This window comes from Pristiophorus japonicus, chromosome 1, assembly GCF_044704955.1.
Source record: "Pristiophorus japonicus isolate sPriJap1 chromosome 1, sPriJap1.hap1, whole genome shotgun sequence".
Lineage (NCBI taxonomy): Eukaryota > Metazoa > Chordata > Chondrichthyes > Pristiophoridae > Pristiophorus > Pristiophorus japonicus.
Window position 1 is genome coordinate 484,924,715 of NC_091977.1, and position 25,616 is coordinate 484,950,330.

General features: G+C 46.3%; 1 pseudogene; it reads left to right on the plus strand.

Annotated features, from left to right (window-relative positions):
* LOC139269096 (interferon-induced, double-stranded RNA-activated protein kinase-like) overlaps positions 1 to 25,616 on the plus strand; it is a 50,321-nt pseudogene that overhangs the window by 18,912 nt on the left and 5,793 nt on the right.

Sequence of the window (25,616 nt, forward strand, 5' to 3'; positions counted from 1 at the left end):
TATAGGGTATTGGTGAGGCCGCACCTGGAGTACTGTGTGCAGTTTTGGTCACTTACTTAAGGAAGGATATACTAGCTTTGGAGGGGGTACAGAGACGATTCACGAGGCTGATTCCGGAGATGGTTACCTTATGATGATAGATTGAGTAGACTGGGTCTTTACTCGTTGGAGTTCAGAAGGATGAGGGGTGATCTTATCGAAACATTTAAAATAATGAAAGAGATAGACAAGATAGAGGCAGAGAGGTTGTTTCCACTGGTCGGGGAGACTAGAACTAGGGGGCACAGCCTTAAAATACGGGGGAGCCAATTTAAAACCGAGTTGAGAAGGAATTTCTTCTCCCAGAGGGTTGTGAATCTGTGGAATTCTCTGCCCAAGGAAGCAATTGAGGCTAGCTCATTGAATGTATTCAAGTCACAGATAGATAGATTTTTAACCAAAAGGGAATTAAGGGTTACGGGGAGCGGGCAGGTAAGTGGAGCTGAGTCCATGGCCAGATCAGCCATGATCTTGTTGAACGTCGAAGCAGGCTCGAGGGGCTAGATGGCCGACTCCTGTTCCTAATTCTTATGTTCTTATGTTCACCCAGAGGGTGGTCGGCGTCTGGCACTCACTGCCTGAAAGGGTGGGAGAGGCAGAAACCCTCTCCACATTTTAAAAATATTTGGCTGTGCACTTAAAGTGCTGTAACCTACAGGGCTGTGGACCAAGAGATGGAAAGTGGGATTAGGCTGGATAGCTCCTGGTCGGCTGGAGCATACACGATGGGCCAAAATGGCCTCCTTCTGTGATGTAAATTTCTTTGATTCTATTATCTCTGACCGCTCCCCCCCCCCCCCCCCACCCCCGCCGATCAACAACCAAGTTAACCAAGCCCTGATCCCCGCCCCGCGATCCTTCCCGGACCAGCCTCTCGCTCCTTCTCCGCAGTTGAGTCCTACCCGCCCGCAGCCAGGGAGTCTCTCAACATGGCTGGCTGTGGGTGGAAATCCGTGGCCTCAGATGCAAATCAGGCCCTACCGTTAAAAGTCGCCAGGGCCTGCGAGCCTCCTGGATATCCAGCCTACTTAGAAAAAATTCTGGCCAAAGCTCCACAGCTGACTGTAGCACATCTTTTCAAAACATTTAACGTTACCGCATAATTCACCCTTGAGATACCCTATCACAGCGTCACCCACCTACATTATGAGTATTATGATAGGTTTTTTTCTATCGAGTTCTCTACCCTCCTCTTCTGAAGATGCTGCTTACCTTACTGAGCTGCTGTTGAAGGTGACTTCGATGTGTCCAATATTCATGTGTGGGCCTTGACAAAGAGTGATGACAGGCTATCCGACTGTAGAAGGGATCACAGTCTAGCATGATCCTATCCTCGGCTGATGTGCACACACATGCACTTTCAATGGGAACCTCAGAAAATTACCTAAACTGTTTGTTTATGCTTTTTCTTTAGGGTTTCCGCTGGAGTTACAAGGGTAAAGCGAGGAACCCCCATAAAAATTCTACCCGAGAAACCTTGGGGGTAATTTTAACCTAACCCGTCCATCAGGAAACTGACAGGATCGATTAGCCACCCGTTTTACACCCCACCCGAATCGGGTTGGGATAAAATTACTCCCATAAGGGGCCGCCCATTTAAAACTGAGATGGGGAGAAATTTCTTCTCTCAAAGGCTTATAAATCTGTGGAATTCGCTGCCTCAGAGAGCTGTGGAAGCTGGGACATTGAATAAATTTAAGACAGAAATAGACAGTTTCTTAAACGATAAGGGAATAAGGGGTTATGGAGAGCGGGCGGGGAAGTGGACCCGAGTCCATGATCGGATCAGTCATGACCGTATTAAATGGCGGAGCAGGCTCGAGGGGCCGTATGGCCTTCTCCTGCTCCTATTTCTTATGTTCTTATGTTCTTATTACCTCTGCACCTCTACAATGGTTAACAGTGCAGTAACAATACAACTGTGCCCCATTATCACTATCAATATCAATACCTTGCAGTCATATTCTTCTAGTGGGAAACTTGTGACCTTACTTTCTCCAAAACAACTTGTGTGAGAGTAATTTAACAGTGGAACCTACTGAGAATGCCCTTCAAGAACCTATTAAACTATTATTCATTTTTCCCAGTTTTCACCTTTCCTCTCCTCTTCTGAAGTTTCTGACTCACAATGGCGAAGGTTTCTTGGGCACAACCTCAATACCTTATCTAATTGACCATTCTTCATGTGTCTAAATAATGTGTGTTGGCGGGCTATTCTACCTAGCTGAGCTTGATCCTGTCCTCATTGAAGTCCACACATGCATTTTCCTGCAAGGGTCACTAAATAGAGATCAGGAGTGGGATCCCTTGCTGGTATTTCTACCCCAGAAAGGCCAACTGTAGCACCCCACAGCTTCTTTTGCTGGTCTGTATGGCTCAGTACCACACATCAAGTTTTGCCCTGATATTCCTGATCTGACGTTCTTGATCTGACATTCCTGATCTGATATTCCTGATCTGATGTTCTTGATCTGACATTCCTGATCTGATATTCCTGATCTGATGTTCTTGATCTCATGTTCTTTATCTGACATTCCTGATCTGATATTCCTGATCTGATGTTCTTGATATGATGTTCTTGATATGATGTTCCTTCTCTGATGTTCTTGCTCTAATGTTTCTGTTCTAATGTTCTTGATCTAATGTTCCTGATCTGATATCCCTGATCTGATATCCCTGATCTGATGTACCTGTTCTTACACAACAGCCTGCCAATATTTTCTTTGCGCCAGACAATAATATCAAAATTGGAGATTTTGGCCTTGTTACATCCTGGAAGAGAGGAGGATCTGAGCAGTTTCATCGGTCACCAGGTGCTGGAACTCGCTTATACATGGCACCAGAACAGGTTGGAGTCCTTTGTGAATGTCTAATGGTTGAGAATCTGTCAGGAGCACTGGATATTTGGGCCATCTGTAGGGAATCAAGAAGTTCAAAGCAAGTCTCTCCAATATTTTTTAATTGGTCTCTGTTTATCTGCAACCCCTCATCATGCTTAAGAGTTTCCTAAACAAGCTATTCAGAAATCCAGAGAGTAGAGTTTCCATGTTCGACCTTATTCTGCCATTCCACCCAGTTTTGGGTGGTCCTGGGGTTGACTGAGAAAGACAATCAGCCAGAGAGGCTTTGGTTAGCTACGAATTGATCCATGCCACTTCTGGAATTTTCTGCTGGCAGACACTGAATACATCCACACAATTATAATATCATACACCAGATTTCTTGTCACTGAGGTGTATGGTAGTGCAGTCGTTATGTTACTGGACTAGTAGACCAGAAGCCTGGACTAATGATCTCGAAATGACTCAAATGCCATCTGAGGTGGTTTGGTAAGCCATTCAGTTGTATCAAACTCAGCTATAATGATTTTACTCCAACCACCACAACCATCTTCCTTTGTGCTAGATATGACTCTAGCCAGTGGAGAGTTTTCCCCCTGCTTCCCGTTGACTTCAGTTTTACTTGGGCTCCTTGATGCCACACTCTGTCAAATGCTGCCTTGATGTCAAGGGCAGTCAATTTCATCTCACCTCTAGAATTCATCTCTTTTGTCCATCTTTGGACTAAGGCTGTAATGAGGTCTGGAGCTGAGTGGTCCTGGCGGAACCCAAACTGAGCATCGGTGAGCAGGTTATTGGTGAGTAAGTGCCGCTTGATAGCACTCGTGACGATATCTTCCATCACTTTACTGGTGATTGAGAGTAGACTGATGTGGCGGTAATTGGCCACATTTGTACTGTTTTTTGTGGACAGGATATACTGGGCAGTTTTCCACATTGTCAGATAGATGCCAGTCTTGTAGCTATACTGGAACAGCTTGGCTAGAGGCATGGCTAGTTCTAGAGCACAAGTCTTCAGCACGACAGCCAAGATGTTGTCGGGGCCCATATCCTTTGCTGTATCCATTACACTCAGCAATTTCTTGATATCACAGCAGTGAATCGAATTGGCTGAAGACTGGCTTCTGTGATGGTGGGGACCTCAGGAGGAGACTGATATGGATCATCCACTCAGCACTTATGGTTGCAAGCCTTTCAGCCTTGTCTTTTTCACTCATGTGCTGGGCTTCGCCATCATTGAGGATGAGGATATTCATGGAGTCTCCTCCTCCCATTAGTTGTTTAATGGTCCACCACCATTCACGACTGGATGTGGCAGGACTGCAGAGCTGATCTGTTGATTATGCGATCACTTAGCCCTGTCTATAGCCTGCTGCTTCTGTTTTTTAGCATGCATATAGTCCTGTGTTGCAGTTTCCCCAGGTTGGCACCTCATTTTTAGGTATGCCTGGTGTTGCTCTTGACATGCTCTTCTACCCTCCTCATTAAACCAGGGTTGGTCCCCTGGCTTGATGGTAATGGTAGAGTGAGGGATATGCCGGGCCATGAGGTTACAGATTGTGGTGGAACACATTTCTGCTCCTGCTGATGACCCACAGCGCTCCATGGATGCCCAGTTTTGAGCTGCTAGATTTGTTCTGAATCTATCCCATTTAGCACGGTGGTGGTGCCGCACAATATGATGGAGGGTGTCCTCAGTGTGAAGATGGGACTTCGTCTCCACAATGGCTGTGTGGTGGACACTGCTACCAATATTGTCATGGACAGATGAATCTGCGACAGGTAGATTGGTGAGGATGAGGTCAAATAGGTTTTTCCCTCGTGTTGGTTCTCTCACCACCTGTCGCAGGCCCAGTCTGACAGCTATGTCCTTCAGGACTCGGCCAGCTCAATGATGGACATTGAAGTCCCCCACCCAGAGTACATTCTGTGCCCTTGCTGCTCTCAGTGCTTCTTCCAAGTGGTGTTCAACATGGAGGAGTACTGATTCATCAGCTGAGGGAGGGCAGTAGGTGGTAATCAGCAGGAGGCTTCCTAGCTCGTGCTTAACCTGAAGCCATGAGACTTCATGCGGTCCAGAGTCAATGTTGAGGACTTCCAGGGTCACACCCTCCCGACTGTATACCACTGTGCTGCCACCCCTGGTGGGTCTGTCCTGCCGGTGGGACAGGACATAACCAGGGATGTTGATGGAGGAGTTTGGTATATTAGCCAAAAGATATGATTCTGTGAGTATGATTATGTCAGGCTATTGCTTGACTAGTCTGTGGGACAGCTCTCCCAATTTTCACCTAACTCCTCAGATGTTGGTGAGGAGGTCTTTGTAAGGTCAACTGGGCCGGGTATGCCATCTTCAAGTCCGTTGCCAAGGTCAATGCCGCGTGGTCCATCCAGTTTTATTCTTCTCATTGATTCTTGTCGCGGTTCTTTACAACTGTATCACTTGCTAGGCCATTTCAGAGGGTAGTTAAAAGTCAACCACATTTCTGTGGGTCTGGAGTCACATATAGCTTGCCTCAGAGGATTGAGTGTAGGGAAAAATGCAGCTGCAGGCCTTGGGCATCTACAGCAATGGAGTGGTGGGGTCAGCTGCCCCAGGGGCAGCTAAAGAGGAGTCCAATTTTGATAAAGATTTTTAAATTCACAGGGTCATAGAACACAATCGATCGCCTGTGATTGATTGTACTCTTGGAGGTGCCTTTTAAAATTTAAATGCCCTTTGGTCCATTGTAGCAACACTGAACACCAATAATGTGCTGACATCTCTTGTGGTCACTATTGCTATAACAGTAGTTTTTAAGGGAACGCTAGCATAGTGGTTATGTTACTGTACGAGTAATCCGGAGACGTGAGTTCAAATCATACCATGGCAGCTGGAGAATTTAAATTCAATTAGCTAAATAAATCTGGAATGTTTTAAAAAGCTAGCATCTATAATGGTGACCATGAAACTTCCGGATTGTCGTAAAAATCCATCAGGTTCACTAATGTCCTTTAGGGCAAGCGCTCTACTCAGAATTCCTTCACGGCAAACGAGCCAACGGTAAGCAGCGGAAACATTACAAGGACACCCTCAAAGCCTCCCTGATAAAGTGCAACATCCCCACTGACACCTAGGAGTCCCTAGCCAAAGACCGCCTTAAGTGGAGGAAGTGCATCCGCGAGGGCGCTGGGCACCTCAAGTCTCGTCGCCGAGAGCATGCAGAAATAAAGTGCAGGCAGCGGAAAGAGCGTGCGGCAAACCAGTCCCACCCACCCCTTCCCTCAACGACTATCTGTCCCACCTGTGACAGAGACTGTGGTTCTCATATTGGACTGTACAGCCACCTAAGAACTCATATTCAGAGTGGAAGCAAGTCTTCCTTGATTCCAAGGGACTGCCTATGAATGAATGAATTAGGGAAGAAAACCTGCCGTCCCTACCTGGTCTGGCCTATATGTGACTCCAGACCTGCAACAGTGTGTTGACTCTTAACTGCTCTCTGAAATGGCCTAACAAGCCACTGAGTTGTACCAAACTGCCGTGACAAATGACTGCAGGAGTTTAAGAAGGCGCCGCCACCTTCTCAAGGGCAATTAGAGATGGTCAATAAATGCCGGCCTTGCCAGCAATGCCCACATCCCGTGAATGAATAAATTTTAAAAAATTAAAAAATATCCCAGTGATTCTGTGGTTTGATTTTGTTCACCCCTGCTCCACTGGGCCTTGATGTTCTAATCAGTTTTATTTGGGGCTACGGCCAGTGTTCAAATAATGTCCATTGGAAAATCTAGGTTCTCAACCAAATCGTTAAATGATGTGCAGGTGTTTCCCTGGAGAAAAGCAGGGGAAATTGGAAGAGGAGCTTCTCTGGGGCCACTCTAGTTATCAGCCCACAAACAGACAGCAAAAGTCTACAAGCTTGTTCGCCCGCCTGTCATCAGAAGTTTCACAGCTTAAAATAACTAGAGAGGGGAAAAAGCCATAGGGCAAGGGTCAACACAACCTCTGGCTACTGCTGAAGTTCCACACCTCTGATGGGTAGAACCCTCATGCCATGGAATATGTTGTGTGCCTATGCTATGGTCAGGAAAATGGTGGCCATATTTTGGAGAGTTGTGTTGCTCACCCTACCACTCATAAATAGTTCCTGTCATCTGATCGCCGACTATCAAGAGCTCAAACCCACACTTGTTAGGTGTCCAATGAATCCATGGTTGGCTGGTGGGGGAGGTAATTGAATTCTCTTCAGAGTCAAGTTGGCTCCAAGATGACAAGCCTGACAATGAAAGATTGGGACCTCTGTGCTAATCCAATGCCTAAGTCACATAGAGTCTGCAGTACTCCAGCCAATCTGCTCACTAAAACAATAAGGAGGGCTAGACCTGTCAGAGGTGGCTAGGATTCTTCCCACGTAGTTCCAGATAACCTTGCTTTTATGTATCGAGTAGTTCTAGTTGGACCAGTAGCCGGGAGCTTATCAATGCTCTGTGCTGGTAAGTTGATTTACCTTGAGCAGTACCCGTGTGCACACTTGGAGGTCCCTAAGTCTTCGCTCTGCCAACCAAAGCATAAGCACATTGGGACATTTTACTACATTAAAGGTGCTATATAAATGCAATTTGTTGTAAACTCTTTGGACGTAGGTAAGTAGAATGTGTCCCTATTGTGTATCTGTAAAGCATGCACTCCCATGTTCCGCCACCAGGGAGCGCATCCCCTAAAGTCCCAAGGGATACCAGCATCCCTTGAGATCTGTATATAAGCCGGCCCCTAAGGCCTGTTCCTCACTCTGGAGTGTCTTAATAAAGACTGAGTCACTGTTATTTTAACCTCCCTGTGTGCAGTCTCATCTGTGTTAGGAACACAACAGTCCCTATGGAGGAGAGTGTGCACTCTATATTAGGTGTAGTTTTCTTGCTAGCTTGTTTTGAAGACACCTAAACATGTTGATGGGCTTCTTTTTTGTCAGACACTGAAAAATTAAGGAATGTGATGAATGGGATAATGGAGGAGTAGTCTCTGCACTGAGTCTTATTATGTCCAACTTTCCATTTGTTGTGATGTAGTTCTCAAATGTGGATCAGCAAGCAGGAATATGATGAGTCTGGGCCCTCCATAGTCCACCGCAAGTGCTTCTAACTTGCCCACCAGGTCTTGTCCACTTGCCATATGCCCATCAGCCTCTACTCTTTCACCGGTCCTTTCTAACTGTCTTTGGCCAGTGTGGATTATTGTGTACACATGCCTCCCTTGATTTCCCCATTAGAGCTAACTTGAAAAAGGAGCCCTTAATTAAATTGGATAATGTGTGATGGTTCTTTCAATTTTGATTGTAGATATCTGATGTATACAACCACAAAGTGGATATCTATTCCTTGGGTCTAATTTTATTTGAACTTATGTCGCCTGTCTTGCAATTTGGAACAAATCATGAGAAGCAGAAGGTAGGTTTTAATCAATAATATGGGCTGCATGAGAGAAAGGGCTAGAAATTCGTGTTTTAGTGATTTCGCCCATTTTTGGGCGATAATCGCGGCAGAATTTATTTTTTTACTGCCAGGATACCACTATCGCTGGACATCACAAAATTCACCAAACAGTGACCAGAAATAGTGATAGCGGTCAATCCAGCCTTGCACGACTGAATTTGTGCAGCGGAGCCTAAATTTGCCATTGAAAAAAACATGGACCTTCTGCATATGCGGGAATTTTTTTTGTTGATTTTATTTTGTCAATTTTTTTCTTCTTCCTGTGATTCTGGTTAGCTGTCAGCTATTTTTCACAGAGCAGCCACGATGGAAGGGGACTTCAGCAGGCAGAGAGCCAAGATGGTTAGTTTTGAGGTAAACGAGGCCCTCATCGTAGCTGTGCAAAGTAGATGGGGGGAATTTCAACCGGAGGGGTGCCAGTAAACCCCTCCCAGCTGTTCTAAAGCATTTATGGACTAGCGTGGTCGAGGAGGTTTCCTCAATGGACGACATCAGGAGGGACTACAAGCAGTGTCAGAAAAGGTTCAATGACCATTGCAGGGTTGTCAAAGTAAGTCATATTTTTATTCATGCACTCCTTCATTACTTAAATTGTAAATCTGACACATGTTGGCATAGGTAGGCTTAGTGTTGCACCTTATTTGCCATGAATGATCGTTACACATTAGTAAGACTGCTTTTTGACATCTTAAAAGATGTTTCTGCATTTTGATGTCCTCCTCATGAACTACGTGCAACTACCAGGGCTATTAAATAGAGGACTGTATTAAATGCACACAGTATGGTATAAGTGCTTCGATGGCTACCTGTGCATACCACAAGAGCAGAAGGGCCCTCTGGTAATCATTCCAATTGTCATCTTTGCAGGGAAAGTTGTTGTATAACTGTTGGGAGCAGCGGCGCACAGACGGTGGTCCACCCCAGACAGTGTCATTAATGGACCTCGAGGAGAGAGTCGCAGCTCTGATCGGTGCTTCAGGGAGATCAGCTACCCGTGGGAGTGCTGATCCCCTGTTCGAAACTGAGGGTAAGTTCTGCAAAATTCCCGGGCTGAGTAGGGGCAATGTGATGTAGTGTCTGCGGGCTAGGCTTGGGGCAATGTGATGTAGTGTCTGCGGGCTAGGCTTGGGGCAATGTGATACAGTGTCTGTGGGCTAGGGTTGGGGCAATGTCATGCAGTGTCTGTGGGCTAGGCTTGGGGCAATGTGATGCAGTGTCTGTGGGCTAGGCTTGGGGCAATGTGATGCAGTGTCTGTGGGCTAGGGTTGGGGCAATGTCATGCAGTGTCTGTGGGCTAGGCTTGGGGCAATGTGATGTAGTGTCTGTGGGCTAGGCTTGGGGCAATGTGATGTAGTGTCTGTGGGCTAGGGTTGGGGCAATGTCATGCAGTGTCTGTGGGCTAAGCTTGGGGCAATGTCATGCAGTGTCTGTGGGCTACATATAATGGTGTAGTGCCGGTCCTTCAAATGAGCCTGTGTTATGTGACCTTCCTCATGTCACCCTGTCCCCTCCCCTGCTGAGGGTGGAGGAGGGGGATGAGGAAGACAACGAGGAGGAGGAACCTCCACGGGAGGAGGATTAAGCTATTCCGTGGGGAGGGGGGGTGGAGGGGCTGATGCAATTGACACCTCTTTTAGCTGTGGCCACTAACTCTGATGGGGAAGAAACATTCTCGGGCTTTGACCAATCCGAGGCCCCAGGTACAAGTGCCGTGCAGCAACGCACTCCCAGGGTTGAATCCCGTATGCCGTCTCTCCAGAGGGTGAGTCGGCAAAACCGGCCTGCTGACAGACAGTCAGATGCACATCTGGACATGGTGGGATTGTCCAGGGAGAGCATCCAGCTCAGCTGACAGCTCCTCGAGGTTTTCCCGCAAGCATTGCAGCACTATCCGCGGACATGAGGGAGGGCACGTCGCAGATTGTTGGTGCGACCCATAGGCCTGTCAATGCCCAGACGCAAGTGATGGTCTCGACCTTTGGCACGACAGTCCCCAGTGTAACAGCACCCAGACCCACACCACCTGTGAGTGGTGAGGCCAAGCAAGAGTCTTGCCACTCGAAGCCGGGCCTTCCGTACCCAGAGCTTCTCCAGGGGATCCACACATGGCGCCTCCATTGTCTATCCGCCTGTTACAGCAGGACTCTGGTCGCCTTGCTGCACGATGTCCTGGTACCACCTTGGGTACAGTCATGACACGAGGGAGGGGGGTTAGGATAAGAGGGAAGAGGAGAGGGAGGTGGGGGGGGATGGGCTACAGGTAAAAGATGTTCGGTGCAGGGATTATTGTTTTGTTGCTGTTTTGTTGCTGTTTTGTTGTTGTTGATATTTTATAAAAGTTTGCCAGTTCACAATAATGTTTAATAAATGTTGTTCCACTTTTGAGATGTTTAAATTTTATTCAAGTTAAATCTTATTCCAGTTACAATGTTTATCAAGTTACTGTATGTTTAATAAATTTTTTTGTTCACCTTAACCATTCCTGTGTAATGTCTAATTTGCAGAATAAGAGGGGGAATAATCAACATGCTGGGATAGAGTGGGCAGGCACTGGTGAAATGTGCCATTCACTGTTCAAGCAAAGTGATGAATTATGAGCTGTTGACTTAAGGCTTTTGCAGTGGCGAAAGCTCCACGAGGCCTCGCCTGTGATGGTGGTGGTAGGGGTTCATCGACAGGCGCCTCGTCGGCCTCCTCGTCCTCCTCCCATTCCCCCTCTCTCTCCTGAGGTGGTCCTGCCCAAATTCTAGCCCAAAACGTTTTCTACTGCTTAATTTTTTTTTTCTTCCTTTCCTAAAGGTGCCAAATCATTCCTGAGTTGTAGTACATGGGTCTTCGACAATCTCACTCAAATGCCCATTCTTTATGCTAGCCGGACTGCTGACAGGCAGTTTGAATATCAGGGCACCGCCAGTCTTTCCAGCAGGAGTTACTTAGATAATAATCCAAGCATGAGCCATGGCTGAGAGTCCTGTCAAATGTTGAATAAAATGTTGAAACCGAGCATGGTGCCCCTATTGTCAGCCAGCTGAAATCATTTAATCAGCCCCTCAACCTGCCGAACCCATTATTTAACCCTTTAAGCCCCAGTATAATTTGGGTGAATCTGTGCTGTGGGCCCACCAATGTCAACATATCTTTTGTCCTGAGGTATATTGACCAAAATTGAATGGAGTACTCGAAATGGGGTCTGACCAAGGCTCTAAACAAATGAAGTATCACTTTCTGCGCTTTATATTGCAACCGCCTTGAGCTAAAGCCCAACATTCAATTAACCTTTTTGATTACTTTTTGTACCTGTGCATTAGCTTTTATTGTTTTGTGTACATAAACACTAAGAGCTGGATTTGCGGCTTTTATGTTTTTGGGGCGATAATGGCAGCGGGGCGAGAAAGTTAGTGGCCGAGAATAGTTTGCGCCTCAGTAAGTAAGTTTGGGCAGCAAGGCTTTGCATCAGGTGACGCAGCGCTAAAGGAGTTGTTGTAAACCACTCTTGGCGCTAGGATGGGAAACTCCCGAGCTGAAGAGCCGGCCCGGGAGATCTCCGAGAGACGCCTGGGGTGGGGATGGCGGGGGAGGGAATAAAAGAAACCCCACAAAAACAGTCGCAAAACATTGCCCACGCCACCACACGACACATCGCAAAAAAAATTAAAAGAAAAAACAATCACACTTACCTTAGGAGTCCATTATTCACCTCTTCACCGACGGGATGGTTCAACCGCCCCGATTTCCTAGGTGGTCATTGCAGGCGGACGGGTTGGGCAGGAGGTTGCAACCAGGGCTGTTGCACACCACTGCAGCTCTTCCGGGCGGTGCTGCTCCACACCGCCACAAAACCAGACCCAAGGATCGCTGCAGAGCGCTGGAGGCTGACCGCATGGCCAGAACATCTCACCGCCACCACTGCCACTGCTCCGGGGTGAAAAACCGAGCACAGAAGATCCGAAAACCCAGCCTCACATCCCATTTTTGGGTCTAATAACTATTTTCTACGGAAGGCACACATTGATGAGAGGAAACTCAGGCGTGTTGATAAACAAAACTAAAGAAAGAAAGACTTGCATTAATATAGCACCTTTCATGACCACCGGACATTTCAAAGTGCTTTACAGTCAATTAAGTACTTTTGAAGTGTAGTCACTGTTGTAACATGGGAAATGCGGCAGAAATTTGCGCACAAGCAAGCTCCCACAAACAGCAATGATCAGATAATCTGTTTTGTTATGTTGATTGAGGGATAAATATTGGTCAGGACACCAGGGATAACTCCCCTGCTCTTCTTCGAAATCGTGCCATGGGATCTTTTACATCCACCTGAGAGAGCAGACAGGGCCTCGGTTTAACGTCTCATCGAAAAGACGGCACCTCTGCACTGCACTGGAGTGTCAGCCTAGATTTTTGTGCTCAAGTCTCTGGACTGGGGCTTGAACCCACAACCTTCTGACTCAGAGCCGAGTATGCTTCCCACTGAGCCAGAGCTGATTATAAAGAGTAATATACAAATCCTCCACAAATATATTAATCCAATTTCAACCATAGGTAATATTCAGGAACAGAATTTTGGTAATTATTTCTGAATGCTTAAAGATAAATTAATTGAATGGTAACAGATTAGTCTCTCAATGGGCTATTAGGTTAGATCAAGAGGTTGGTGTGCAAAATTAAAGCACATGGTATTGGGGGTAATGTATTGACGTGGCTAGAGAACTGGTTGGCAGACAGGAAGCAGTGAGTCGGGATATACGGCTCCTTTTCAGAATGGCAGGCAGTGACTAGTGGGGTGCCGCAGGGCTTAATGCTGGGACCCCAGCTATTTACAATATACATCAATGATTTAGATGAAGGAATTGAGTGTAATATATCCAAGTTTGCAGATGACACTAAGCTGGGTGGCAGTGTGAGCTGTGAGGAGGACGCTAAGAGGCCGCAGGGTGACTTGGACAGGTTAGGTGAGTGGGCAAATGCATGGCAGATGCAGTATAATGTGGATAAATGTGAGGTTATCCATTTTGGTGGCAAAAACATGAAGGCAGAATATTATCTGAATGGCGGCAGATTAGGAAAAGGGGAGGTGCAACGAGACCTGGGTGTCATGGTACATCAGTCATTGAAGGTTGGCATGCAGGTGCAGCAGGCGGTGAAGAAGGCAAATGACATGTTGGCCTTCATAGCTAGGGGATTTGAGTATAGGAGCAGGGAGGTCTGACTGCAGTTGTACAGGGCCTTGGTGAGGCTTCACCTGGAATATTGTTTTCAGTTTTGGTCTCCTAATCTGAGGAAGGACATTCTTGCTATTGAGGGAGTGCAGCGAAGGTTCACCAGACTGATTCCCAGGATGGCTGGACTGAAATATGAGGAGAGACTGGATCAACTGGGCCTTTATTCACTGGAGTTTAGAAGGATGAGAGAGGATCTCATAGAAACGTATAAAATTCTGATGGGACTGAACAGGTTAGATGCAGGAAGGATGTTCCCGATGTTGGGGAAGTCCAGAACCAGGGGTCACAGTCTAAGGATAAGGCGTAAGACATTTAGGACTGAGATGAGGAGAAACTTCTTCACTCAGAGAATTGTTAACCTGTGGAATTCTCTACCGCAGAGAGTCGTTGATGCCAGTTCATTCGATATATTCAAAAGGGTGTTAGATATGGCCCTTACGGCTAAAGGAATCAAAGGGTATGGAGAGAAAGCAGGAAAGGGGTACTGAGGTGAATGATCAGCCATGAACGTATTGAATGGTGGTGCAGGCTCGAAGGGCCGAATGGTCTACTCCTGCGCCTATTTTCTACGTTTCTAAGTGGCTGGAACTTTGAGTTGTGCAAATGAATGGGTCAGGTATCAGCTGCAGAGTAAATCTCCTACTCAGCAATGTGCGATCATCCTCAAACTCAGAACAGCTCCTCTCTCCATTAAACCAGTGTGGCATTTCCCAGAACATTCATCCTTTTACCTATTCTGCCAATGGGTGCTAAATTGGGGGTGTTTTTTATTTGAACACACTCACTGATAAATGGGTTGTGACTTCCCAAACTCATTTTGCATAAGACTCTTTTTAACTGGGTCTCTGACACAGATCTGCCTGGCTCAAGTATCAGATTACTGAGTCTCCCAAAAAGGATTGACTTGATTCCTACCTTCCATTGCCAGGCAAGTCACTTCAAAGAGCCCATGCAGATCCCTCACTCAAGGAGGACAGGCACCTCCTGAAAGCAACCCTTTGCCAATCCTGTTGTTGAGCCAAACACTAGGAGCTTGCAAGAGTGGACTGGTTTTAACTCTCCTGGAGGGGTGTTAAATCTTGGCTCTGGGTGGGTGTTGGGTGATGACAGACCTTGGGTCTGAGTATGGTGTTCAGTAAAGGCTGGGCCTGAGTGTGGCGTCAGGTGAGAACTAGTACAATTTGGGTAAGAGCTCAGTGCTGGTGAGGATGGGTAATGTTCAGGCATGAGTATGGCGTCAGGTAACAATTGGTACAGATTGAGTTTCGGCTCAGCAATGGGCTTGGTTTGATACAGATTGGGTCTGGAAGAGAACTGGTACAGATTGGGTCAGAGCTCAGCAATGGGCTCGGAGTGGGTGATGTAATGCGTGAGTACAGTACAGATTAGGTCTGGTGCAGTGCTGGGTGAGTACAGTACAGATTGGGTCTGGTGCAGTGCCGGGTGAGTACAGTACAGATTGGGTCTGGTGCAGTGCAGGGTGATTACAGTACACATTGGGTCTGGTGCAGTGCCGGGTGATTACAGTACAGATCGGGTCTGGTGCAGTGCAGGGTGAGTACAGTACAGATTAGGTCTGGTGCAGTGCAGGGTGAGTACAGTACAGATTAGGTCTGGTGCAGTGCCGGATGATTACAGTACAGATTAGGTCTGGTGTCGTGCCGGGTGAGTACAGTACAGATTAGGTCTGGTGCAGTGCAGGGTGAGTACAGTACAGATCGGGTCTGGTGCAGTGCAGGGTGATTACAGTACAGATTAGGTCTGGTGCAGTGCCGGGTGAGTACAGTACAGATTAGGTCTGGTGCAGTGCCGGGTGATTACAGTACAGATTGGGTCTGGTGCAGTGCAGGGTGAGTACAGTACAGATTGGGTCTGGTGCAGTGCCGGGTGATTACAGTACAGATTAGGTCTGGTGCAGTGCAGGGTGAGTACAGTACAGATTAGGTCTGGTGCAGTGCCGGGTGATTACAGTACAGATTAGGTCTGGTGCAGTGCCGGGTGAGTACAGTACAGATTAGGTCTGGTGTAGTGCCGGGTGAGTACAGTACAGATTAGGTCTGGTGCAGTGCCGGGTGAGTACAGTACAGATTAGGTCTGGTGTAGTGCCGGGTGAGTACAGTACAGATTAGGTCTGGTGCAGTGCCGGGTGATTACAGTACAGATTGGGTCTGGTGCTGTGCCGGGTGATTACAGTACAGATTGGGTCTGGTGCAGTGCCGGGTGATTACAGTACAGATTGGGTCTGGTGTAGTGCCGGGTGATTACAGTACAGATTGGGTCTGGTGTAGTGCCGGGTGAGTACAGTACAGATTGGGTCTGGTGTAGTGCCGGGTGAGTACAGTATAGATTAGGTCTGGTGCAGTGCCGGGTGAGTACAGTACAGATTAGGTCTGGTGCAGTGCCGGGTGATTACAGTACAGATTGGGTCTGGTGCAGTGCCGGGTGAGTACAGTACAGATTAGGTCTGGTGCAGTGCCGGGTGATTACAGTACAGATTAGGTCTGGTGCAGTGCAGGGTGATTACAGTACACATTGGGTCTGGTGCAGTGCCGGGTGAGTACAGTACAGATTGGGTCTGGTGCAGTGCTGGGTGATTACAGTACAGATTAGGTCTGGTGTAGTGCCGGGTGAGTACAGTACAGATTAGGTCTGGTGCAGTGCAGGGTGAGTACAGTACAGATTGGGTCTGGTGCAGTGCAGGGTGAGTACAGTACAGATTAGGTCTGGTGCAGTGCCGGGTGATTACAGTACAGATTAGGTCTGGTGCAGTGCCGGGTGAGTACAGTACAGATTAGGTCTGGTGCAGTGCCGGGTGAGTACAGTACTGATTGGGTCTGGTGCAGTGCTGGGTGAGTACAGTACAGATTGGGTCTGGTGCAGTGCCGGGTGAGTACAGTACAGATTGGGTCTGGTGCAGTGCCGGGTGAGTACAGTACAGATTGGGTCTGGTGCAATGCCGGGTGAGTACAGTACAGATTGGGTCTGGTGCAGTGCCGGGTGAGTACAGTATAGATTGGGTCTGGTGCAGTGCCGGGTGAGTACAGTACAGATTGGGTCTGGTGCAGTGCCGGGTGATTACAGTACACATTGGGTCTAGTGCAGTGCCGGGTGATTACAGTACAGATTGGGTCTGGTGCAGGGTGATTACAGTACAGATTGGGTCTGGTGCAGTGCCGGGTGATTACAGTACACATTGGGTCTGGTGCAGTGCCGGGTGATTACAGTACACATTGGGTCTGGTGCAGTGCCGGGTGATTACAGTACAGATTGGGTCTGGTGCAGTGCCGGGTGATTACAGTACAGATTAGGTCTGGTGCAGTGCCGGGTGATTACAGTACAGATTGGGTCTGGTGCAGTGCCGGGTGAGTACAGTATAGATTGGGTCTGGTGCAGTGCCGGGTGAGTACAGTACAGATTGGGTCTGGTGCCGTGCCGGGTGAGTACAGTACAGATTAGGTCTGGTGCAATGCAGGGTAAGTACAGTATAGATTGGGTCTGGTGCAGTGCCGGGTGAGTACAGTACAGATTGGGTCTGGTGCAGTGCCGGGTGAGTACAGTACAGATTGGGTCTGGTGCAGTGCCGGGTGAGTACAGTACAGATTGGGTTTGGTGCAGTGCCGGGTGAGTACAGTACAGATAGGGTCTGGTTGCAGTGACAGTTAATGATTGTTGCTGATTGAGTCTGGGTGCAATGACAAAAGAAAAGAAGGACTTGGATTTATATAGTACCTTTCACAATCTCAGGATGTCCCAAAGCACAATGAAAAACTTTTGAAATTTAGTGACTTTTGTAATGTAGGAAATACGGCAGCGATTCCAGTACATCTACAATACTGGTATCTATTGGACAATGTGGAAAACTGCCCAGGTATGTCCTGTCCAAAAAAAGCAGAACAAATCCAATCTGACCAATTATCGCACTGCAAGCTCCCACAAACAGCAATTCGATAATGACCAAATAATCTATTTTAGTGATGTTTAATTGAAGGATAAATATTGGCCAAGACACCGAAGATAACTCCCCTGCTCTTCTTCAAAATAGTGCAAGGGATATTTTACACACACCTAAGGGAGCAGACGGGGCCTCGGTTTATCATCTCATCTCAAAAACAGCACCTCTGACAATGCAGCAATCATCAGTACTGCACAGGAGTGTCAACCTACATTTTTGTGCTCCAGAACTAGCCGTGTCTCTAGCCAGGCTATTCCAGTACAGCTACAACACTGGTATCTATAGGACAATGTGGAAAACTGCCCAGGTATGTCCTGTCCAAAAAAAGCAGAACAAATCCAATCCAGCCAATTACCGCCCCACCAGTCTACTCTCAATCATCAGCAAAGTGATGGAAATGGTGACGTCGACAGTGCTATCAAGCGGCACTTACTCACCAATAACCTGCTCACTGATGCTCAGTTTGGGTTCCACCGGGACCACTCAGCTCCAGAACTCATCACAGTCTTGGGCCAAACATGGACAAATGAGCTAAATTTCAGAGGTGAGGTGAGAGTGACTGCTCTTGACATCAAGGCAGCATTTGACCGATTGTGGCATCAAGAAGCCTGAGTAAAATTGAAGTAATGGGAATCAGGGGGGAAGCTCTCCACTGGCTGGAGTCATACCTAGCACAAAGGAAGATGGTTGTGGTGGTTGGGGGTCAATCATCTCAGCCCCAGGACATCGCTTCAGGGCAGTGTCCTAGGCCCAATCATCATCAGCTGCTTCATCAATGACCTTCCCTCCGTAAGTTCAGAAGTTGGGATGTTTGCTGAAGATTGCACAGTGTTCAGTTCCATTCACAACTCAAAGGAACATAGGAATAGGAGCAGGAGTAGGCCATTCGGCCCATTGAGCCTGCTCCACCATTCTATAAGATAATGGATGATCTGATCTTGGGCTCAGCTCCACTTCCCTGCCCGCTCCCCAAAATCCTTCACTCCTTTCAAGAATCTGTCTATCTCCACCTTAAATATATTAAATGACCCAGCCTCAACAGCTCTCTGGGGCAGAGAATTGCATAGATTTATGACTCTCTGAGAGAAGAAATCCCTCCTCATCTCAGTTCTAAATTGGCGACCCCATATTCTAAAACTATGCCCCCAGTTCTAAATTCCCCCACAAGTGGAAACATTCTCTCTGCATCTACCTTGTCGAGCCCCCTCAGTATCTTATATCTTTCAATAACATCGCCTCTCATTCTTCTAAACTCCCATGAGTATGGGCCCAATCTGCTCGACCTTTCTTCATAAGGCAACCCCTCATCTTAGGAATCAACCTAGTGAACCTTCTCTGAACAGCCTCCAATGTAAGTATACCCTTCCTTAAATAAGACCAAAACTGCATGCAGTACTCTAGGTGTGCTCTCACCAATACCCTGTGCAGTTGCAGCAGTACTTCTCCGCTTTTATACTCTATCCTCCTTGCAATAAAGGCCAACATTCCATTTGAACATAAGAACATAATATAAAAACATAAGAACATAAGAATTAGAAACAGGAGTAGGCCATCTAGCCCCTCGAGCCTGCTCCGCCATTCAACAAGATCATGGCTGATCTGGCCTTGGACTCAGCTCCACTTACCCGCCCGCTCCCCGTAACCCTTAATTCCCTTATTGGTTAAAAATATATCTATCTGTGATTTGAATACATTCAATGAGCTAGCCTCAACTGCTTCCTTGGGCAGAGAATTCCACAGATTCACAACCCTCTGGGAGAAGAAATTCCTTCTCAACTCGGTTTTAAATTGGCTCCCCCGTATTTTGAGGCTGTGCCCCCAATTCTAGTCTCCCCAACCAGTGGAAACAACCTCTCTGCCTCTATCTTGTCTATCCCTTTCATTATTTTAAATGTTTCTATAAGATCACCCCTCATCCTTCTGAACTCCAACGAGTAAAGACCCAGTCTACTCAATCTATCATCATAAGGTAATCCTCTCATCTCCGGAATCAGCCTAGTGAATCGTCTCTGTACCCCCTCCAAGGCTAGTATATCCTTCCTTAAGTAAGGTGACCAAAACTGCACGCAGTACTCCAGGTGCGGCCTCACCAATACCCTGTACAGTTGCAGCACGACCTCCCTGCTTTTGTACTCCATCCCTCTCGCAATGAAGGCCAACATTCCATTCGCCTTCCTGATTACCTGCTGCACCTGCAAACTAACTTTTTGGGATTCATGCACAAGGATCCCCAGATCCCTCTGCACCGCAGCATGTTGTAATTTCTCCCCATTCAAATAATATTCCCTTTTACTGTGTTTTTTTTCCAAGGTGGATGACCTCACATTTTCCGACATTGTATTCCATCTGCCAAACCTTAGCCCATTCGCTTAACCTATCTAAATCTCTTTGCAGCCTCTCTCTGTCCTCTACACAACCCGCTTTCCCACTAATCTTTGTGTCATCTGCAAATTTTGTTACACTACACTCTGTCCCCTCTTCCAGGTCATCTATGTATATTGTAAACAGTTGTGTTCCCAGCACCGATTCCTGTGGCACACCACTAACCACTGATTTCCAACCCGAAAAGGACCCATTTATTCCGACTCTCTGCTTTCTCTTAGCCAGCCAATTCTCGATCCATGCTAATACATTTCCCCTGACTCCGCGTACCTTTATCTTTTGCAGTAACCTTTTGTGTGGCACCTTATCGAATGCCTTTTGGAAATCTAAATATACCACATCCATCGGTACACCTCTATCCACCATGCTTGTTATATCCTCAAAGAATTCCAGTAAATTAGTTAAACATGATTTCCCCTTCATGAATCCATGTTGCGTCTGCTTGATTGCACTATTCCTATCTAGATGTCCCGCTATTTCTTCCTTAATGATAGCTTCAAGCATTTTCCCCACTACAGATGTTAAACTAACCAGCCTATAGTTACCTGCCTTTTGTCTGCCCTCTTTTTTAAACAGAGGCGTTACATTAGCTGCTTTCCAATCCGCTGGTACCTCCCCAGAGTCCAGAGAATTTTGGTAGATTATAACGAATACATCTGCTATAACTTCCGCCATCTCTTTTAATACCCTGGGATGCATTTCATCAGGACCAGGGGAGTTGTCTACCTTGAGTCCCATTAGTCTGTCCAGCACTACCTCCCTAGTGATAGTGATTGTCTCAAGGTCCTCCCTTCCCACATTCCCGTGACCAGCAATTTTTGGCATGGTTTTTGTGTCTTCCACTGTGAAAACCGAAGCAAAATAATTGTTTAAGGTCTCAGCCATTTCCACATTTCCCATTATTAAATCCCCCTTCTCATCTTCTAAGTGACCAACATTTACTTTAGTCACTCTCTTCCGTTTTATATATCTATAAAAGCTTTTACTATCTGTTTTTATGTTTTGCGCAAGTTTACTTTCGTAATCTATCTTTCCTTTCTTTATTACTTTCTTAGTCATTCTTTGCTGTCGTTTAAAATTTTCCCAATCTTCTAGTTTCCCACTAACTTTCGGCACCTTATAGGCATTGGTTTTTAATTTGATACTCTCCTTTATTTCCTTGGTTATCCACAGCTGGTTATCTCTTCTCTTACTGCCCTTCTTTTTCACTGGAATATATTTTTGTTGAGCACTATGAAAGAGCTCCTTAAAAGACCTCCACTGTTCCTCAATTGTGCCACCGTTTAGTCTGTGTTCCCAGTCTACTTTAGCTAACTCTGCCCTCATCCCACTGTGGTCCCCTTTGTTTAAGCATAGTACGCTCGTTTGAGACACTACTTCCTCACCCTCAATCTGTATTACAAATTCAACCATACTGCGATCACTCATTCCGAGAGGATCTTTTACTAGGAGATCACTTATTAATCCTGTCTCATTACACAGGACCAGGTCTAAGATAGCTTGCTCCCTTGTAGGTTCTGTAACATACTGTTCTAAGAAACAATCCCGTATGCATTCTATGAATTCCTCCTCCAGGCTACCCCGTGCGATTTGATTTGATCAATCGATATGTAGGTTAAAATCCCCCATGATTACTGCCGTTCCTTTTTCACATGCCTCTATTATTCCCTTGATTATTGTCCGCCCCACCGAGAAGTTATTATTTGGGGGCCTATAAACTACGCCCACCAGTGACTTTTTCCCCTTACTATCTCTAATCTCCACCCACAATGATTCAACATTTTGTTCATTAGAGCCAATATCATCTCTCACAACTGCCCTGATATCATCCTTTACAGAGCTACCCCACCTCCTTTCCCTTCTTGTCTATCCTTCCGAATTGTCAGATACCCCTGTATGTTTAATTCCCAGTCTTGACCACCCTGCAACCATGTTTCAGTAATGGCCACCAAATCATACCCATTTGTAATGATTAGTGCTGTCAACTCATTTACTTTATTTCGAATGCTGCATGCGTTTAGGTAGAGTGTTTTAATACTAGTTTTTAAACCATGATTTTTAGTTTTGACCCCTCCTGCAGTCCCTTTATATTCATACATATTGTCCCTTCCTATCACCTTGTAGTTTACACTTACCCCAGTGCTACTCTGCTCTGTTGCCTCCTGCCTTTTGCATTCTTTCTTGGGGTCCTGTTCATCTGAACTCTCACCCACTCTAACTAGCTCAGAGCCCTCTCCTGGGTTCCGAATACTCCTCGCATTGAGGCACCGAGCTTTCAGGCTTGCCTTTTTATTTTACTTTGACCCTTTAGAATTTTGCTGTACAATGGTCCTTTTTGTTTTTTGCCTTGGGTTTCTCTGCCATCCACTTTTACTCATCTCCTTTCTGTCTTTTGCTTCTGTCTCCATTTTGTTTCCCTCTGTCTCCCTGCATTGGTTCCTAACCCCCTGCCATATTAGTTTAACACCTCCCCAACAGCACTAGCAAACACTCCCCCTAGGGCATTGATTCCGGTCCTGCCCAGGTGCAGACCGTCCGGTTTGTACTGCTCCCACCTCCCGGTTCCAATGCCCCAGGAATTTGAATCCCTCCCTGCTGCACCACTGCTCAAGCCACGTATTCATCTGCGCTATCCTGCAATTCCTACTCTGACTAGCACTTGGCACTGGTAGCAATCCTGAGATTACTACTTTTGAGGTCCTACTTTTTAATTTAGCTGCTAGCTTCTTAAATTCGTCTCGTAAGACCTCATTCCTTTTTTTACCTATATCGTTGGTACCAATGTGCACCACGACAACTGGCTGTTCTCCCTCCCTTTTCAGAATGTCCTGCACCCGCTCCGGGACATCCTTGACCCTTGCACCAGGGAGGCAACATACCATCCTGGAGTCTCGGTTGCGGCCACAGAAACGCCTATCTATTCCCCTTACAATTGAATCCCCTATCACTATCGCTCTCCCACTCTTTTTCCTGCTCTCCTGTATAACAGAGCTAGCCACGGTGCCATGAACTTGGCTGTTGCTGCCCTCCCCTGATGAGTCATCAGTACTCAAAGCAGTGTATCTGTTTTGCAGGGGGATGACCACAGGGGACCCCTGCACTACCTTCCTTGCACTGCTCTTCCTGCTGGTCTTCCATTCCCTAGCTGGCTGTGGACCCTTCACCTGCGGTAAGACCAACTCGCTACACGTGCTACTCTCGTCATTCTCAGCATTGTAGATGCTCCAGAGTGAATCCGCAACGCGGTCCGTTAGGAGCTGGAGGCGGATACACTTCCCGCACACGTAGTCGTCAGGGACACCGGAATTGTCCCTGAGTTCCCACATGGTAAAGGAGGAGCATATCATGTGACCGAGCTCTCCTGCCATGACTTAACCCTTAGATACACTTACTTTGGCGACAACAATGTTAACAGGTTACTTACTGATATAAAAAAGAAAAAGGCAACAATGTTAACAGCTTACTTACTGATATAAAAAAGAAAAAGAAAAGCTACTCACCAATCACCAGCCAATCACTTACCCCTTTGGCTGTGACGTCACCTTTTGATTTCTTTCTCCCTCTTTTTTGCTTTTTCTCCCGGCTGGAACTGCACAAGCACGCCTCTTATAGACCTCTCCACGCACCCCGGACTCGCGCTGCTTGAACTGCCGCTCCTCCTCCGACGTTGGGCCTTTATTGGCCTCTCCACGCACCCGGACTCGCGCTGCTTGATTTCCTGATTACTTGCTGTACCCGCATACTAACTTTTTTGTTTCATGCACAATGACCCTCAGGTCCCTCTGTATTGCAGCATTTTGCAATCTATCTCCATTTAAATAATAATTTGCTTATTTATTTTTCCTGCCAAAGTGGATAACCTCACACTTTCCCACATCATACTTGTTCTGCCAAATGTTTGCCCAATCACTTAGCCTGTCTATATCCATCTGCAGATTCTTTGGGTGCTCCTCACAACTTGCTTTCCCACCCACCTTTATATCATCAGCAAACTTGGCTACATTACACTCGGTTCCTTCATCCAAGTCGTTAATATAGATTGTAAATAGTTGAGGCCCCAGCACCGATCCCTGTGACACCCCACTCGTTATCATTTGCCAACCGGAAAATGACCCATTTATTTCGACTCTCTGTTTTCTGTTCGTTAGCCAGTTCGCTATCCATGCTAATATATTACCCCCAATCCTGTGAACTTGTATATTGTGCAGTAACCATTTCTGTGGTACCTTATCAAATGCCTTCTGGAAATCCAAATACATCTCATCCACTGGTTCCACTTTATCCACCCTACTTGTTACATCCTCAAAGAACTCCAGCAAATTTGTCAAATGATTTCCCTTTCATAAAACCATGCTGACTCTGCTTGACTGTACTATGCTTTTCCAAATGTCCTGCTATTGCTTCCTCCAGCATTTTCCCAATGGCAAATGTTAGGCTAACTGGTCTATAGTTTTCTGTTTCCTGTCTGCCTCCTTTTTGAAATGGAGGTGTTACATTTGCAGTTTTCCAATCCACTGGGACCTCCCCAGAATCCAGGGAATTTTGGTAGATTACAATCAATGCATCCACTGTCTCTGCAGCCACTTCTTTTAAGACCCTGGGATGCAAGCCATCAGGTCCAGGGGACTTGTCCACCTTTAGTTCCATGATTTTACTGAATACTTTTTCTTTAGTGATAGTGATTGGTTTAAGTTCCTCCCTCCCTATAGCCCCTTGTTTATCCATTATTGGGATGTTTTTAGTATCTTCTACCGTGAAGACCGACACAAAATATTTGTTCAAAGTCTCTGCTCTTTCCCTGTTCCCCATTATTAATTCACCAGTCTCATCCTCTAAGGGACCAACATTTACTTTAGCTACTCTCTTCCTTTTTATATATCTGTAGAAGCTCTTACTATCTGTTTTTATATTTCTTGCTAGTTTACTTTCATAATCTATCTTCCCTCTCTTTACTATTTTTCTGTAATTCATTGCTGGTTTTTAAAAATGTCCCAATCCTCTGACCTCCCACTAATCTTGGCCACTTTGTATGCCATTGTTTTCAGCTTGATGCCATCCTTTACTTCCTTAAAGTCTTTCCTTCTCACTGGAATATATTTTTGTTGAAAGTTATGAAATATCCCCTTAAATGTCTGCCACTGCTTAGCAACCGTCTTATACTTTAATTTATTTTCCCAGTCCACTTTAGCCAACTCTGCCTTCATACCTTTGTAATCGCCTTTATTATGGACACTCGTTTGAGATCCAACTTTCTCACCCTCCAACTGAATTTGAAATTCAACCATGTTATTCCTTATTCCTCGAGGATCCTTTACTATGAGATCATTTATTAGTCCTGTCTCATTATACAGTACGAGATCCAAGATAGCCTGCTCCCTGGTTGTTTCCACAACGTACTGTTTAAGGAAACCACTCTATGAACTCTTCCTCAAGGCTACCTTGGCCAATTTGATTTGTCCAATCAATATGAAAATTTAAATCACCCATGATTATTACCGTACCTTTCTTAGAAGCCTCCATCATCTCTGGATTTATACTCCGTCCAGCAGTGTAGCTACTATTAGGGCGCCTATTGACTACGCCCACCAGTGACCTTTTTCCCCTTATTATTTCTTATCTCCACCCAAACTGATTCTACATCTTGATCTTCTGAGCCAATATTATTTCTCACTACTGCACTGATCTCATCCTTTATTAACAGACCTACCC